Source organism: Rhamphochromis longiceps, linkage group LG6, assembly GCF_057381845.1.
Source record: "Rhamphochromis longiceps isolate RC_006_pf linkage group LG6, R_longiceps_female_GT1.1, whole genome shotgun sequence".
In the NCBI taxonomy this organism is placed as follows: domain Eukaryota; kingdom Metazoa; phylum Chordata; class Actinopteri; order Cichliformes; family Cichlidae; genus Rhamphochromis; species Rhamphochromis longiceps.
In genome coordinates, this window is record NC_140562.1 from 12,486,781 (window position 1) to 12,501,889 (window position 15,109).

At 39.6% G+C, this 15,109-nt stretch overlaps 1 pseudogene; it reads left to right on the forward strand.

The window, feature by feature from the left end:
* Positions 1-582: 582 nt before the first annotated feature.
* Positions 583-3,480, forward strand: LOC146667565 (ras-related C3 botulinum toxin substrate 2-like; annotated as a pseudogene).
* Positions 3,481-15,109: the final 11,629 nt, after the last annotated feature.

The window sequence follows — 15,109 nt, forward strand, 5'->3', positions numbered from 1 at the left end:
CAGGAGGATGAGTGTACTTAAGTAGTATTTGCACAGACCTAATGGAAAAGCAGAGTGTGCCATGGTTAGCAGGTGTTTCTACATTTTGGGAGAAAAACAGCAATCAGACTGCGTGAATGTTGTTCTTCCAGCAATCTGAACTCTTAACTCTATAAATATGTTTAAACAACAAACAGAATCACGTATATCCTCCCTAACCACCAGCAGGATCTCAGATAGTGTTGACTGTTTGTCATAGTTGTTCTATGTTTGACAGTTAACGTTATTTCAGTGACTTTTCTATTTCAGGAAATCCATCCATCTTTTTAACTACTGGGTCATTAAGGAGGCTGAAGCCCATCCCAGCTGTCATTAGGCAAAGGGCGGGGTAGACCTCGGACAGGCCATAAAACAGGATTAATCTGGTACACTAGTCTCTTTCTTTCTGTAAAAAAACATCTGTGTCTGCAAACATTTGTGTTATCAGTTTCATTTGAGCCTGAATACATTTGAATATGAATATGAAATTTCTCAAGTTTTTAAAAATGAGAAATTAAACTGTTATTCTACTATGAGACCACACGGGGGCAGCCCTGCCTTATTATGTATTATTCTCTCTTACTAGACATGGTTAGGATGGCTTTTGTGTCAAACTAACCAAAGTAATGTTGTTGGTTAATGTTTTTGTGAACAGTGGTATTTCAAGTATGGTCCTGTTTTTTTCTCCATTACAGGAGTTTCACTGGTTAAACAATCAGTGAATTGAAAGATTGTTGAATGAATGAATAACCAATGAAATGAAAGGTTGCCTATGACTTGTTGGCTGATCGCTGACCTTCTCTACTCTCCCCACAGATTCGACAAATATTCAGCTAATGTGATGGTGGACAGCAAGCCGGTCAACCTGGGCCTCTGGGATACAGCTGGACAGGAAGATTATGACAGGCTCCGCCCACTGTCCTAGCCACAGACGGTACAGACTCACACAGGCACACACAGTAACTAATGGACATAAAGTTACACAGACAGAACTTGTATAACATGTCAGCTAATTAAAACTGCAGCAGCTATTCTAATTCTTTGTCTCCTTGTCTCTCCATCCAGGATGTTTTCCTAATCTGCTTCTCCCTGGTTAGCCCGGCATCCTATGAGAACGTCAGAGCTAAGGTGAGTTTTGGCTGTTTTTTATGAGGCCTGTCTCTCAGCTGCCGAGGAACAAAATGTAAAAAAGAACAAACAGAACAAAAGCAGGAATTTATTATAGAGAAAAAAAATAGGTACTTGGATTACAAAATGGAGAAAAAGCCTAAACAGGTCTAATAATTGATGTGAATGAATGATTGATGCTGTGGGTGAAAGTTGGATGATGTATTTCTCTAATCTTTAATAGCTACAGCATATCATTTGTTTTTCATGCCTTCATCCACCTTTCTGTAACACCTGGCATCAGAGCTTCATCTCCCTCCACCTTTGATTCTGTTTTTTGCCTCTAACACGTTCCTTGATTTTGCGTGTTCCCCTTTCTTGCCTCTTATTTAGTTTTCCTTTACTCTGTATTCTGCCAGTGGTACCCTGAGGTCCGTCACCACTGCCCCTCCACGCCCATCATCCTGGTTGGCACTAAGCTGGATCTGAGGGATGAAAAGGATACCATTGAGAAACTGAAGGACAAGAAGCTGGCGCCTATCACCTATCCACAGGGCCTAGCTCTGGCTAAGGAGATAGGTCAGTCACTCTTACTTTATTTGCTTGAAAAGCACTTTAAGATTTGAAGCTCTCCTCACCAGTGAAGATATGAAACTAGCAGATGAAGATGCTAGAGAACTTTGTAGCCTGACTGCCTCTGCAAATTTTTGTTATTCCCCTCATTTCCTGGCATCACAGTAAAAGTATAGTAGCTGTAGTTGACTATAGTGTTCTTTGAAAGTTGAACTTATTCTTCTCCACTACCAGCAAACCTTTCTTCTCTTACTTTGTCTTTGTAGTTCTTTCTCTTCTTTTATTAACATATATGTGTCTTCGCATGTATAGATGCAGTCAAATACCTGGAGTGCTCAGCCTTGACCCAGCGTGGTCTGAAGACTGTGTTTGATGAGGCCATTCGTGCCGTCCTCTGCCCTCAGCCCGCCAAGGTCAAGAAGAAGCCCTGCTCGCTGCTGTAAACGGTACGACTGAATAAAACACAGAGGAAGAGGAGGAAGAGAGATTAGACGTTTGAGAGAAGAGAGAAACAAAGTGAACTCGCTCATTAAATCAACACATAAAGTAGAGTAGAGGTTTGAGGGCTTCTTTTCTTTTCTTTGAACATAAGTCTGAAGCTATTCAATCAAGCCTTTTATTTGTCACATGCAATGTTTACATCTGCAGTGAAATTGGACCCCCCGAACATACATACGTATCAGCTCCAGCCTTGAGACCACAGCTGACACCGATACGGTAGCTGCATGAAATGATGGTGGTTTTCCTTTAGTGCGAACAACTGCATGTCAATTTCACAGTTGGTCTAACAGTCCGTCACTGGTCTCTCAGTCTCCCGTTGGAGAGCTTCTCTGAGATGTTATCAATCTTGTGTTCAGAGAGCAGAGACTGCCGTGAGCTTCTCCAAGATCTTATCCGTGCTGCGTTCAATGAGCCCATTTTGAGAAGTCACGACCCGTCCCATCATTTCCATCATAGCGGGCAGCCTTGTGGGGTTTTGAAAAGTCGACTCCGCCTTCCTTGATAAGCCAGGGCCAAGCCAACTCCGAACAGCAAGAACCCTGTTATCATGGTTCCGAAAAGGTAGATGTCTACAATGTCCTCGATTGACAGTCCCGCCAGGCACACGACCCTCCAGTTCCTCCACCCGTCCATTGTGTATCCAGAGGGGAACGTCCCTCTAGGACACTCGGACTTACTCAAGCCCAGGCTTCTCGTTGAGAAGAGCGTGTCAATTGCATTCAGGGACCAGTTGTTCAAATCCATAATTCCTCTTTTAGGTTGTAACAGACCGTGAGAGTCATCCAGGGCAAAAGTAGAAAAGTAGACGAGACTAGACAAGGACATTGAGAAGCCAAGCAGGAAAGAGAAGGAAGAGGGAGAGGAGAAAAGTGCGACTGCCTTCATCCAGAGCCAAACGAGAAAGGAAACTGTAGACACTTATCACTAAGAGGTGATTCAGAAGTTTGTTCTTGCACATATAATGGACAGAAACATTAAAGAGAAAAGAAAAGACATAAATGAACACAACACAAGACAGAAAAGTTTCACATGCTTTGTACTCAATTTCATTTTTTTGCAGAGGAAAAATAAATTTGTCCTGAATATTGTTGGAGTAATTTTGTCCCACAGGCATCAATTTAACCCCATGATTTATGTGACCTTTGTTTTAGATTCTCACAGGAGCACAGAAGAAGAGAAAAGGACTGCAGACCCTGAAGAATATATGCAAATCTGCCATGTCTCTAATGTATATCTACAACTTTAAACAAAACAAAAAACCAAACAATGTATGGTGTGCAGGTTTGCTATTGTTTTAGAAATGCCAACGAGCTCTTCAGTCCAAATAAAGACGCTGCCCAGACAGGATTTCTTTGTAAAATATATCAGTTTAGAGATTATAGACCCTTTGAGTTTAAGTGTAAGTCTGAGAGCAGCATGCTGCCTTCATCTAAAGTACTGCCAACAATATATATGTGTTTCATGAAACCTAAAATAAAAATAACTTTTGTAACTGAAATAAACACAGTGTTTCAGTATGATTTGTTCACTGTGCTGTTTTCAGGGTGATGAATGTAAGGAGCAGAAATGGTCGTTTGTGAGGAAGCAAGCAACAAGCAAACTTGTGTCTGAATAAGATTTATTAACAAATGTATTATTTGTTGTGCTATTAAAATAAAAATAAAACATTTGATTGCACAAAAGATTCACATTATTTCTCCACAACATGTGACCTTTTGGATTGAATGCCTATACTCAACTATGGGGGATATAAAATTCTCATTTTGATACAGCTGCTGATATCGCCTATACTCTATCCTTATTTACATATTGTGGAGAACAGCATCTTTTTCTGGTGGTGAGTTGAAAATGTTCAGACTCAAACAGCACTTTCAGTTTTGCAGTTTAATGTTTGACCAGCTTTTTTTGCCAAAACACCTTCATGTCTGTGAAGGTTCTCAGTCATCCAGGTCATTGTAGTCAAAGGAGCTTGACATGTGTCCTAGCGTCTGGACTTCTTTACAGTTTTTTACAGACGCTAGGACACATGTCTCAATACTTAGGTCACTTTTGCAAAACTCTTCACACAATTCTCCTAACTGACCCTCAGCGTGGCAAAGCAGTTCATTTCACATTCAAAATGCACTACAACTACCAAAACACTTCATTCAGGTCTCAAATAAACTCATTCTTCCAGAACACTAGCAAAGGTTGACAGCCGACAAACACACTTTGTCACCCACAAAACAATGACCTAAAAAACACTAACAACATGTAGCATTACACAGTGTTTTCCTGTGTAAAACAAGGAAACATCTCTGTTTATAATTTCAATATATGTTACTGGAATGAATCAGACATCATGCAGAATTCATTAATATTTGTTTATGTATTTTTATTTTTCTGCACTAAGTAATCCCAAAATACAAGAATTTGTATACACACCATCCACTGATACTCATACAATAGTAATGCTAATCTACTCGGTCTTCTCCATTTGGCCACAGGTTCTCATCCACATCACATCTTATGTCATCTAGGGTAATACACCTAGGAAAGAATCTTCTGGCTGCCAGAATTGAAGGAGTTGAAAAATTGAAGGAGTAACACCTGTGTAGATGTTCATCTACAATGAGAATAAGCTGTGGCTGGTTAAACTGCATTTTTAGATTTAAAATATGTGTCAATAAAATATTGCTGTTGGATTTTGCTGTCTTTTCAAGTTTTGCATTGTGTTATTGTTTTGGCCATAAGTTTAACAGTTTTGAAAACAGTATGTAAGCACATGCAAAATGTCCTGCACGTACAAAGGTTTTTGGCAGTTGTTGTGTCTGAGTGAGAAGATAATTCATGAAATTTGAGAGATGTAGTCATTGAATGCATTTTGTGCCAAAACAATGATAACTGGTCCTCAGTTTAGCCCACATAGACTTCTGTTGTGCTCACTGTGTGAGGAGTTTTGCAAATGTGACCTAAGTATTGAGAAATGTGTCCTAGGTCTGTAAAAAACTGTAAGTTACTTGAAGACGTTTCACCTCTCATCCGAGAAGCTTCTTTAGTTCTAAGGTCAAATGGTGGAGAGTCCCAGATATAAACCTAGTGGGAGTATCCCCCCACAGAGGGACAAAAGGACCCCCTGATGATCCTCTAATCGCCTGAGCCAAGGTGTGAAACTGGGTGTGGGTCCCAATCAGCCAGAGTTTCGGGTGAGTTCATTGTGAAACCTGGCCCCACCTTATCATGCGAATTCCTGAGATCAGATGGCCCAGGATGTGAGTGGGCGTTAAGGCGTCTGGGGAGGGAACTCGAAACTGGATTATAGATGGCAGAGAGTTGGTGTCGTAAACCCCCGCCTCTGTTCAAAGATGGTCGCTCACAGTGGACATAGATGGCTTCTTTCACTCCTCTTTCAAACCATCTGTCCTCTCTGTCCAAAATGTGAACATTGGCATCCTCGAAAGAGTGTCCTTTATCCTTAAGATGCAGATGGACTGCTGAGTCTTGTCCTGTGGAGGTGGCTCTTCTGTGTTGTGCCATGCACTTGTGAAGTGGCTGTTTGGTCTCTCCAATGTAGAGGTCTGGGCATTCCTCGCTGCACTGTACAGCATACACCACATTGTTAAGTCTGTGTTTTGGCGTTTTATCTTTCGGGTGAACCAGTTTCACTGGGGGACAGAAACGCGTCTTACAGAAGACGTTACAGGTCTGTGAGAGCCAGAGATTTTCCATGTTTGAGGTGACCAAATACTTATTTTCCACCCTGATTTACGAATAAATTCTTTACAAATCCTACCATGTGAATTCATGGATTTTTTTTTCACATTCTGTCTCTCACAGTTGAAGAGTTGAAGTGTACCTCTGGTGCAAATTACTGACCTCTGTCATCATTTTAGGTGGGGGAACTTGCACAATCGGTGGCTGACTAAATACTTTTTTGCCCCACTGTATGTAGCCAGGTGGAAGGTCTTTATTATTGGACATGTCGCTGACTTTGACTTCATGTCCACTCTTACCTGTTTCTTATGTGTGCTGTGTTCCTCCATCTTTCTCCCTTTTTCTCCCCAGCCCTGAAGTCTTTTGAATTTTCACTCAATAACAGCACCTTTTAAAGTTATTTGTTTTTATTTATTTAAACATATAGTAAAATTTATATAAAGTGGTAAATGTTATGCACTACCTAAAGTGTGAAGTCACAGAATGATACTATTTAGTGCAGTTTTTAATCATTACCAGTCTTCATCTTAGAGCTTGTGCTCTTATTGTGCCATAATGTCTCCTTTTAAACTGTGTGGATGTTCACCTCTTCTTCATCCTTCCTGTTCCTTTCACCAAACTGCTCACTCTTGTTCTCCTCTGATCTCACTTCCTGTTCTGGTTATAAGAAGAATGCAGTCAGCATGTGTCAAAGACACTCCCTTAGATTAGATATTTGACATTTTATTTATCAACTATTTTATGCACTAAATTAATCAATTATTAAACAAATATCATATTGTAGAAATGCAAATAATAATGCACTAAGCAGTTTCATGCCACAAGAGCTAAATGGTCACGTCACTGTATTTATTTCCCACAAACTACTATACCTAGGATCTTCAGGTTTCCACTATATTTCATTAATCTGCAGCGACTGTAGAACATAAAGTATATTGACCTCTATTGTTTTCTTTATGACTTGGCCTGAATACACACACATACACATCTTTGAATAGCACAACAAATGAGGTAATTTTCCATGTGTTTTAATAGGTTTTAGTGATTTATGGGTTTTATGTATGTGTGTGTATTTTGGTCTTCAGTGTAAATTTATACAAACTGTAATTATTTCAGATGAAAGATCCGTTATTTAATGTTGCTTTATGTTGTGTGTGTGTGTGTGTGTGTGTGTGTGTGTGTGTGTGTGTGTGTGTGTGTGTGTGTGTGTGTGTGTGTGTGTGTGTGTGTACGCTCAGCAGAGGGGAGGTCAAGGCAGGAGCTGAGTTGACCTGGTACATCAAGTTTGGATTTGCCCAGTTGTTGGTAAACAAAAAAGATTTAAACTCAAAAGATTTTGAGTTCATGCACACTGGAAAAAAAATTCTCTTCATCACAATCATTTGTTTAAAAATATGGCTATTTTACTGATCTATGGTTATTATTAAAGAGGAAGGAAAGAAGAAGAGGAAGCCTGAGCCCAGGTTCTGTCCATTTTCATAACAAGTGACAGCACAGACATCTGAGCTTTTTCGTCATAAAGATTGTGATGTGAAGCATCAGCAGGTAAAGTGTCGTTAAAGTGTCACTTCAATAATGCTGCTGGCAGAAAGAAGTGTTGACACATACTAGCTTTGAATAAAAGGCTTAAAACACAAACAGTCTAATCCTGGGTGTTGCTTTTAAGCTTAAAGAATATAATAAGTTCTAAGACAATTCAGTTTACTTCTTACTGTCCATGTTGTGTTGTGGTATTTACTTTATCATGAATGTACGCTACTTTGTTCGAGCGACTGTAAAAAATAATTGTATTCATGAAATAAACTAGACTTTCACAGTCTGCATCTTCCACAGTTTTCATACTTTTGTTCACTCCAAGTTTGACACAAACCCACAGACAACCAGAGTTAACTATGTGAAGCAATCACAGACACTGTAATGGCTGATTTTTCTAATAAACACAATCAGGTTAACATTAAGGTTTAACATTGAAGGAGATTTGTTCCATAGTCACAGTTATACTTGTATTTCCTTTACTTACATCCAACACTACTATGTTCTGTTTCAGTCCAGGTGCTGGCAGTTTATCCTTTGTTGTTTGGACAAATAAGCTTAAAGCTAAACCTTCATGTTTTTGATGGGAAAGTTTGTTAAACCATTGCTCAACTTATGTCTGCACAGAGCAGATAATTATGATGTACTTGTAAAAAGACTTGATAAGCAGGTCACAGCTGAATCAAGGGGTAATAAAAATAAGACCACGCGGTCTCAGCACGACTACACATGCAGTGGGTTATCGCACACATTTGAAAGACTCATTGTGTAACTCAGGATGTGACCCCTTATAAAGGAGACAGAGAAGTTCTGTTGTTCAGTCAAGTAAAACCTGGTGAAAGTGCAATTCTAAGACTCTGGTCGTTGCTTAAGTGTATAGATAAAAAATCTTTTTTTCATGCATTATTTTCTTACTATATTAGTATAATCACCAAATCGATCATTTCATATTTATCTCCTGAAACGATCTACATTAACTTTTTATCCCTAGAAATGTGTTTCCAGAGTCCCAGGTTTAGTTACTTCCTGTCCACCATCACATTAGCTGAGTAGTTGTCAAATTTGAGGGGAGCAGAGAAGATCAGACACCAGTCAGCAGGTCAGAGGCCATCTCTCATTTTACAAATCAATCACTTGATTTATAAATGGAACAAACACCCCATCAGACCAGGTAATGACCCATTATGAGACAACAGCCGTCTGAGAGGAGATGTTCTGTATCACAAAACATGGGAAACAAACAAACTCTAGGCATTCTGAAATATATAAAGCTCAACAAAAAAACAAAACCATATCAGATCCTGATGTAATTCATTTTGTTGTTGTCTTTATTAGTCATTTAAAAAGAGGTCTAGAAAAAGTGTCCAGGAAGAGATTCTACTATTTATGCAGCACTGCCCCCGTGTGGCCACAAAGACACACAACAGCTTCATTTCTCAGCCTGTTGCCTTCTTTTTCCTTCATGATGTAAACAGTGAATGAACTGAAAGAAGTCAACCCATAAACTGTTAAACTGATACAACAGTCATGATGATTATGTAACAAGTTGTAGTTGACTTTCTGGTGGTGGTTTTGGTATACAATTTAAAAGCCATTTTCTTTTATAAATACACCATACACTTTGTTCTTGACCATTTCTTTTCCTCATATCCTTAATGGACAGTGGAGGAACACTACATCTAGCTTCTGTTTAACATTTATCCAGGCGCCCCCACACTGTACCTCTACAGAAACCAAGGGAGAGAGACAGACACACAAAGATTTCCACTTGAATCTTGATCTCAAAATAGAAAAAGTTTTATCACAAAATAATTACAAGAGCACAAATAAAAACCAAAGACAAATGAAATAAAAGGCAAGGCCCTGCGACTGAACACAGCACATCTTGCACCTTTAAAATTCACAAATTTCAGTTTTCTTTGTCAGTCTGTGGTATTAAAAAAATCTCAACATGATGACCAACGTTTGACCTTTCACCTCTAGCATAGTTTTCTCTGGATTTCAATCTGGCCACTCCAGAAATGACATTTATCAGTGTATGTACAGCATCCATTTTTGGTTTAGACAGTCTGACACAGACCGTCTCCATGGCAACCTCCAAGACTCTTCTTTTCCTAAAAAAAAAAAAAAGTCTCTATATGACCACCAACAAACCTGTTACACCATATTTTTTTCACCAGCTCACCTTTGCTGAAGGTTCTCATACAAATCTAAACATCTTTTGAGAAAGTCCACATCACTCTGATCTGTAATGAAAACAGAAAAACAATGACAACACCAGCAGAGGCCTCCGACATAAACCTGGCAACATAAATCCAGATAACTTTGCTTATTTATCTCTTAAAACATTCAACAAAGATTACATTTCTAACAAATATACCAATATCAATATATATTCCAGAAACAGGACATTCCAGTTAGATCCTCTCCAAACTTACACTGGGCAGCTCAGCCCATCATCCACTTTTACAAAACAGAAAGCCGCCTGATACAACAGCCCCAAAAGTGACAAAAATCCACCTCCAAAAAGCAAAACTTCTCATAATGGAAAAACAAAAAAGATTGTCAGTCCTATCAAACACTTTCTCTTAATCTAAAGAAATTATTCCAACATCAAACTGTACAATTTACAAATAACTACCAAGTCTCTCATGAGAAAACTCTTGTTCACATTAGAGCTGTGTGGTACACAGTACGACTGATCTCTGTGAGTGATTCATTTCACAAAGTGTTTCGGCCTGGTGGCCAGTACCTTTGAAGGAAGTTAGTAATCTGTGCATAACAGAGCCACGTCTCCAGTTCTAAGCAGAGACAAATCTCTGTTTTTTAGGGAGAAGAGAGAGCCCCACATGATGACTCGATGCCAGTAACAGTCTTTTACAGAAGTCTGCAGGCAGCCCACCCTGTGCAGGAGCCAGCTGACCAGCAGCAGCACTAATCTCCTCCAAAGAAAAGTTAGCATCCAGGACAGCTCTGTCCTCAGAGCTCAGCTGAGGAAGCCCCTGCAGCAGCTTCTCCACGCAAGCTTTGTTACTTTACTCCATCCCTAACATGGTGGTGTAAAAGTCCACGGCATACTGACCTGCTCTGCATCCAGGAAAAACCACTAACGCCACATAAACTACACTAACAACACCATACACAATTACACTAACTCATCATCAGCCTCACAACACGCCACACATAAAAAAAACACAACTTTCAGCCAGACAAACCACACAGTCCACCAAACTTCCATCATTCACCAGAGAGAGGGAGAGATATAGAACGAGAGAGTTTAGTGGATGTGTGTTTGTGTGTGTGATACACACAATTTATGAATGTACTCTCCAATAAAGGTTATGTAGTTGATGAAAAGTGGGTTAGATTAAATGTTTACATTTCTTGTGCATGAAGTAAACTATAATATTTATATGTAAAATTCCACACCTACACCTGTGCGCCCTCACACTGCAGCACATTTTACTCCCCTGGTTGCAGAAACCGTTCTATATTTTGTCACAGCTGCAAAAGAAGCTCCACTCAAAGAAACTCAAAGATGATGGAGAGGAAGAGATTTCAGAACATGAGGCAGGAAGGTGGGGAGAGAGTGAGGCGGTATGGCACACAGGAAACGGTCGAGGGCAGACTCAAACCCAAGCTCCTGCAGTGGGAACTCTAACGTTTAGTACGTGTGTCCCCACTCAGCCAGGTGAGATATAGCAGAACCATCAATTCAGAGTCTGACAGTAAGGGTGAAGACGAGCCTGACTGTTGGTCTGCTCCAAAACAAGCCCATAAGCAAGCTTTGAAATAATATGTTACAAAATTGTGAAACTGCGACATGAAATTTGATTTGAAAATGAAATTCATCCTGATCAGGAGCTGTTATGATCTAAATGGTGTTCTAGATCCAGTAAGCATTCATTCAACTTGTCTGCAGCAAAATTAAAAAATAAGTTACCACAAGTTGTTTTTTAAATTGGTAAATAATTGATAAAATGTTAAAAGTACTGGTTGTGTTTGACCTCATCACCAGGATGAGTTGGAAATACCTCAAATTCCCTCAGGTGGCCTTTTGCTGGTTGGATTGCCACTACAGTCTGTAAACTGTGGAGGTAATTTTGTGAGCTCATTGGATGAGCAGTTTCTGAAATACTCAGACCAGCCCATCTGGCACCAACAACCACGCAATCTCTTTCCCCCATTCTGATACTTGCTTTGACCTTCAGCAGGTCATCATGAACATGTCTGTATGCTTAAATACTTTAATTTGCTGACGTCTGATTGGTTCACTAGACATTTGTGTTTAACGAGCAGGTGAACAGGTGTACCTGGCAAAGTGTGTGTAACCCTCAGTGTTACTGACATGTTCCACACTGATGCACAACAATACTCTGTGCCCCACACTGTTTTATTAAGTATGTCTAATCACTGTGGACATTACATGTACCTTCTTAGAGGAGAGGTCAAAGGTCAGTTACCTTTATAGGTTCCTGCTATATGTTGTGACATATACACAGCACAGTTGTAGGAATGATAGTTTCTAAGTTCTAAAGCTTTTTGTCAATTTTCAACCAATAAATCATAAAGTTGACCTCGAAGACCACAAGTTTGAATGGATTGTTAACATGACCCCACTCTACAGCACTGCAACATTTTAACATGAGTTATTTAAGACTTTCCAGGTATCCTGGTTACAGAAAAAGATTGATGAGCAGAAAAAAAGAAACAAACTTTAATTGTTTCTGATTAGAAGCTGTACAATCCGGACTGACTTTAACAAATGTGCTATAGGCTCAGCTGGAAAATAGTGAGCTTTACAAGACTGATTTTGTTCCAAAGGCTTTCACAGACCTCAACCAATCCTAAGGCTAATTAGCACGGCTAGAATTTTAAAAACATTTGTTAAATGTTGTCATTACTAACATATACCTGTTTTAGAGCATGGTGAGTAGCGAGAATGCAAAGTTATTGTTACCTCTAAAAAAAAAGTGAAGATGTGATATTAGCATGTACGGAGCCCCTCTGATGACATGGTCCAAATATAAATAAATTGTGGCCACAAAATACTACTTCGTGGCCACGAAATGGGTATAACGTGCGCACGAAATGCTTATTTGTGAGCACGAAACACTTGACCAATAACCGTGATCCTTCCCAGGCCCTTGCAGTTGGTTGACAATAGAATCTATCCCAACGTCCGGGTCGTACTTACGTCTGCAATGCAACTGGGCTCTTAATATCCTGTTTAACTGTCTCTCCATAATAATGGTTCCTTTCAGTGCCAGGCTTTTCAAAATGCATGTGTAGCTCATTCCCAGCCTAAAATTGTCAGGGATCTGGGTCTGAGGGACCTAGACCTATTATTGTGTATTGTTTACTCCACTGTAAATAAACGCATTTTGGGTCCTCCTTCCCCACACACCCAAGGTCTGCCACGCAGACCATGACAAAAATAAAACTCAATCATACTGTCTCTGGCCATGTTGTACAGGTTTAGCCTACTCTTATGCTTATGTCTCTACACAGCTGTCCAATGTATCAATATGATGTGCGCACGTCATCTATTTGTTGCCACAAATGCGTAATTCGTTGCCACGTTATACCCAATTCGTGCCCACAAATTAGCATTTCGTGCGCACGTTATTTCGTGCCCTCGAAATAGTATTTTGTGGCCACAAATAAGTATTTCGTGGGCACTTATACTATTTCGAGGGCAGGAAGTAGTATTTTGTCACCACAATCTATTAATTTTTTGGAGGATGTCATCAGAGGGGCTCCGTAAGCATGAGCTATATAGTATCTCCAAGAGAAAAGCGATCAGCTGATCATTGATCAGTTTCATGATTTAAGTAGCAACAGGAGAGAGAGGGAGAGAGAATGGGAGAAGAAGAGGCAGCTGGCCACGTAAAGACACAGAAGAACTCCAGCTTTGTGTATTTGTTTTCCATTCAAGCTGAAGTCCGGGACAAATCGGGTTCCTTTTCAATACGAGACGCGGCCGGTCCGCGGGTCTCTCCTCCTCCTTCCTCCCCTTTCCCTCATCCACCTGCTGTACTCAAAATTTGTACTCAAGTACAAGTACTGTTACACTGCTTAAATTGTACTCAATTACAAGTAAAAGTACTGGTGTTAAAAAAATACTTGAGTAAAAGTACAAAGTACTCTTCTCAAAAACTACTCAGAGTATTAATTACTTTTTAACAGACTGATGTTTTATTCTGTCGTCAATAGCAGGCATTCAACTCGATTCACCAGTATAAATATTTATGTTCAAAGCACATTTCTCAGATGAACAATGTATAGAAAGGTAACTTGTTTTGTAAATAAATGTAGATATAAAAGAAGGAATTTTGTTTGTTAAAACAATGACAAATATGTTTCTGAACATGCGTAGAACCATTTAAACTTTTCCCCATACAATGAACAACAGGCAGGTGAGTGTCTTAAACTCTTAGCATTTCTGTCACACTTGAACCTTTTGTTCAGTTTCAGCAAGAGCTGGTTTTCTAAATTAACAGAGGCAATCTGACTTGGTTTGGCTGTGAAGAGTAGACCAGCACAGCTAAAAAGTCGTTCACACGCAGCAGAAGCAGGCAGAGCTGTGTTCAGTTTAAGAGAGAGGTTTTTGATACCTGAGAAGGAGTGCAGCAGCTCCATGGTGTCTGTGGCACAAGCAAGGTAACCATCAAGCTCAACTGCACTTTGCAGCCTTCTGGAGATTGGTCTGGAGAAGAATTCATCTTCATCAGATGACTCTCTTTGCTGATCCTCACTCTCATGCTCTGTCGTTTCAAGATGTTGTTTGATGTATGTCAAGGCTGTAATTGCAAGTAGATAACACAATTTTGTTATTTACATTTCAGTGATTATTCCTGAACACAAATTTAAAAATGGCAAATTCTCAAAAAGGATTGTTTAGTATTCAGGACAGACCATCAATAACTTACAATGTATTAGGTGAAATACTCACTTAAGCATGTGTTCAAATGTAAAAATACACAAAAATGGGATCACATGAATCCTTACCAGCCTCTGTTACATCTGCTCTGTCAGTCCAGGAAGTCTTGAACTTGGGTAAGAGGACTGCAGCTGCAGCCAACTCTGGATCCTCCATCATCGCTCCAAAACGCTTTTGAAGGCCATTTTGCAGGGCTCTGATAAGATAAGATAAGATAAGATAAGATAAGATAAGATAAGATAAGATAAGATAAGATAAGATAAGATAAGATAACCTTTATTAGTCCCACATGTGGGAAATTTGTTTTGTCACAGCAGGAAGTGGACAGTGCAAAAGTTATGACGCAAAAATTAGAATACAATAAGAATAAATACAGTACACAGCTGTACAGAATAGAATAAAATAATATACTATATACAGTAGAATAAAATAGAATAAAAATATACAATAAGATAAAAATAGAATACGAATGCTATATACAACTGAGTAAAATACAACGATGCCAGAAAAGATTATTGCACTTAGTGTTATTGCACATGTGTGGATGTGTGTGTTTGTTCAGTTAAAGTCTTTGTTGTGGAGTCTGACAGCAGTGGGGAGGAAAGACCTGCGAAATCTCTCCGTCCCACACCGTGGGTGCCGCAGTCTCCCACTGAAGGAGCTGCTCAGTGCTGTCACAGTCTGCTGCATGGGGTGGGAGACGTTGTCCAACAGGGATGACAGCTTAGCCGCCATTCTCCT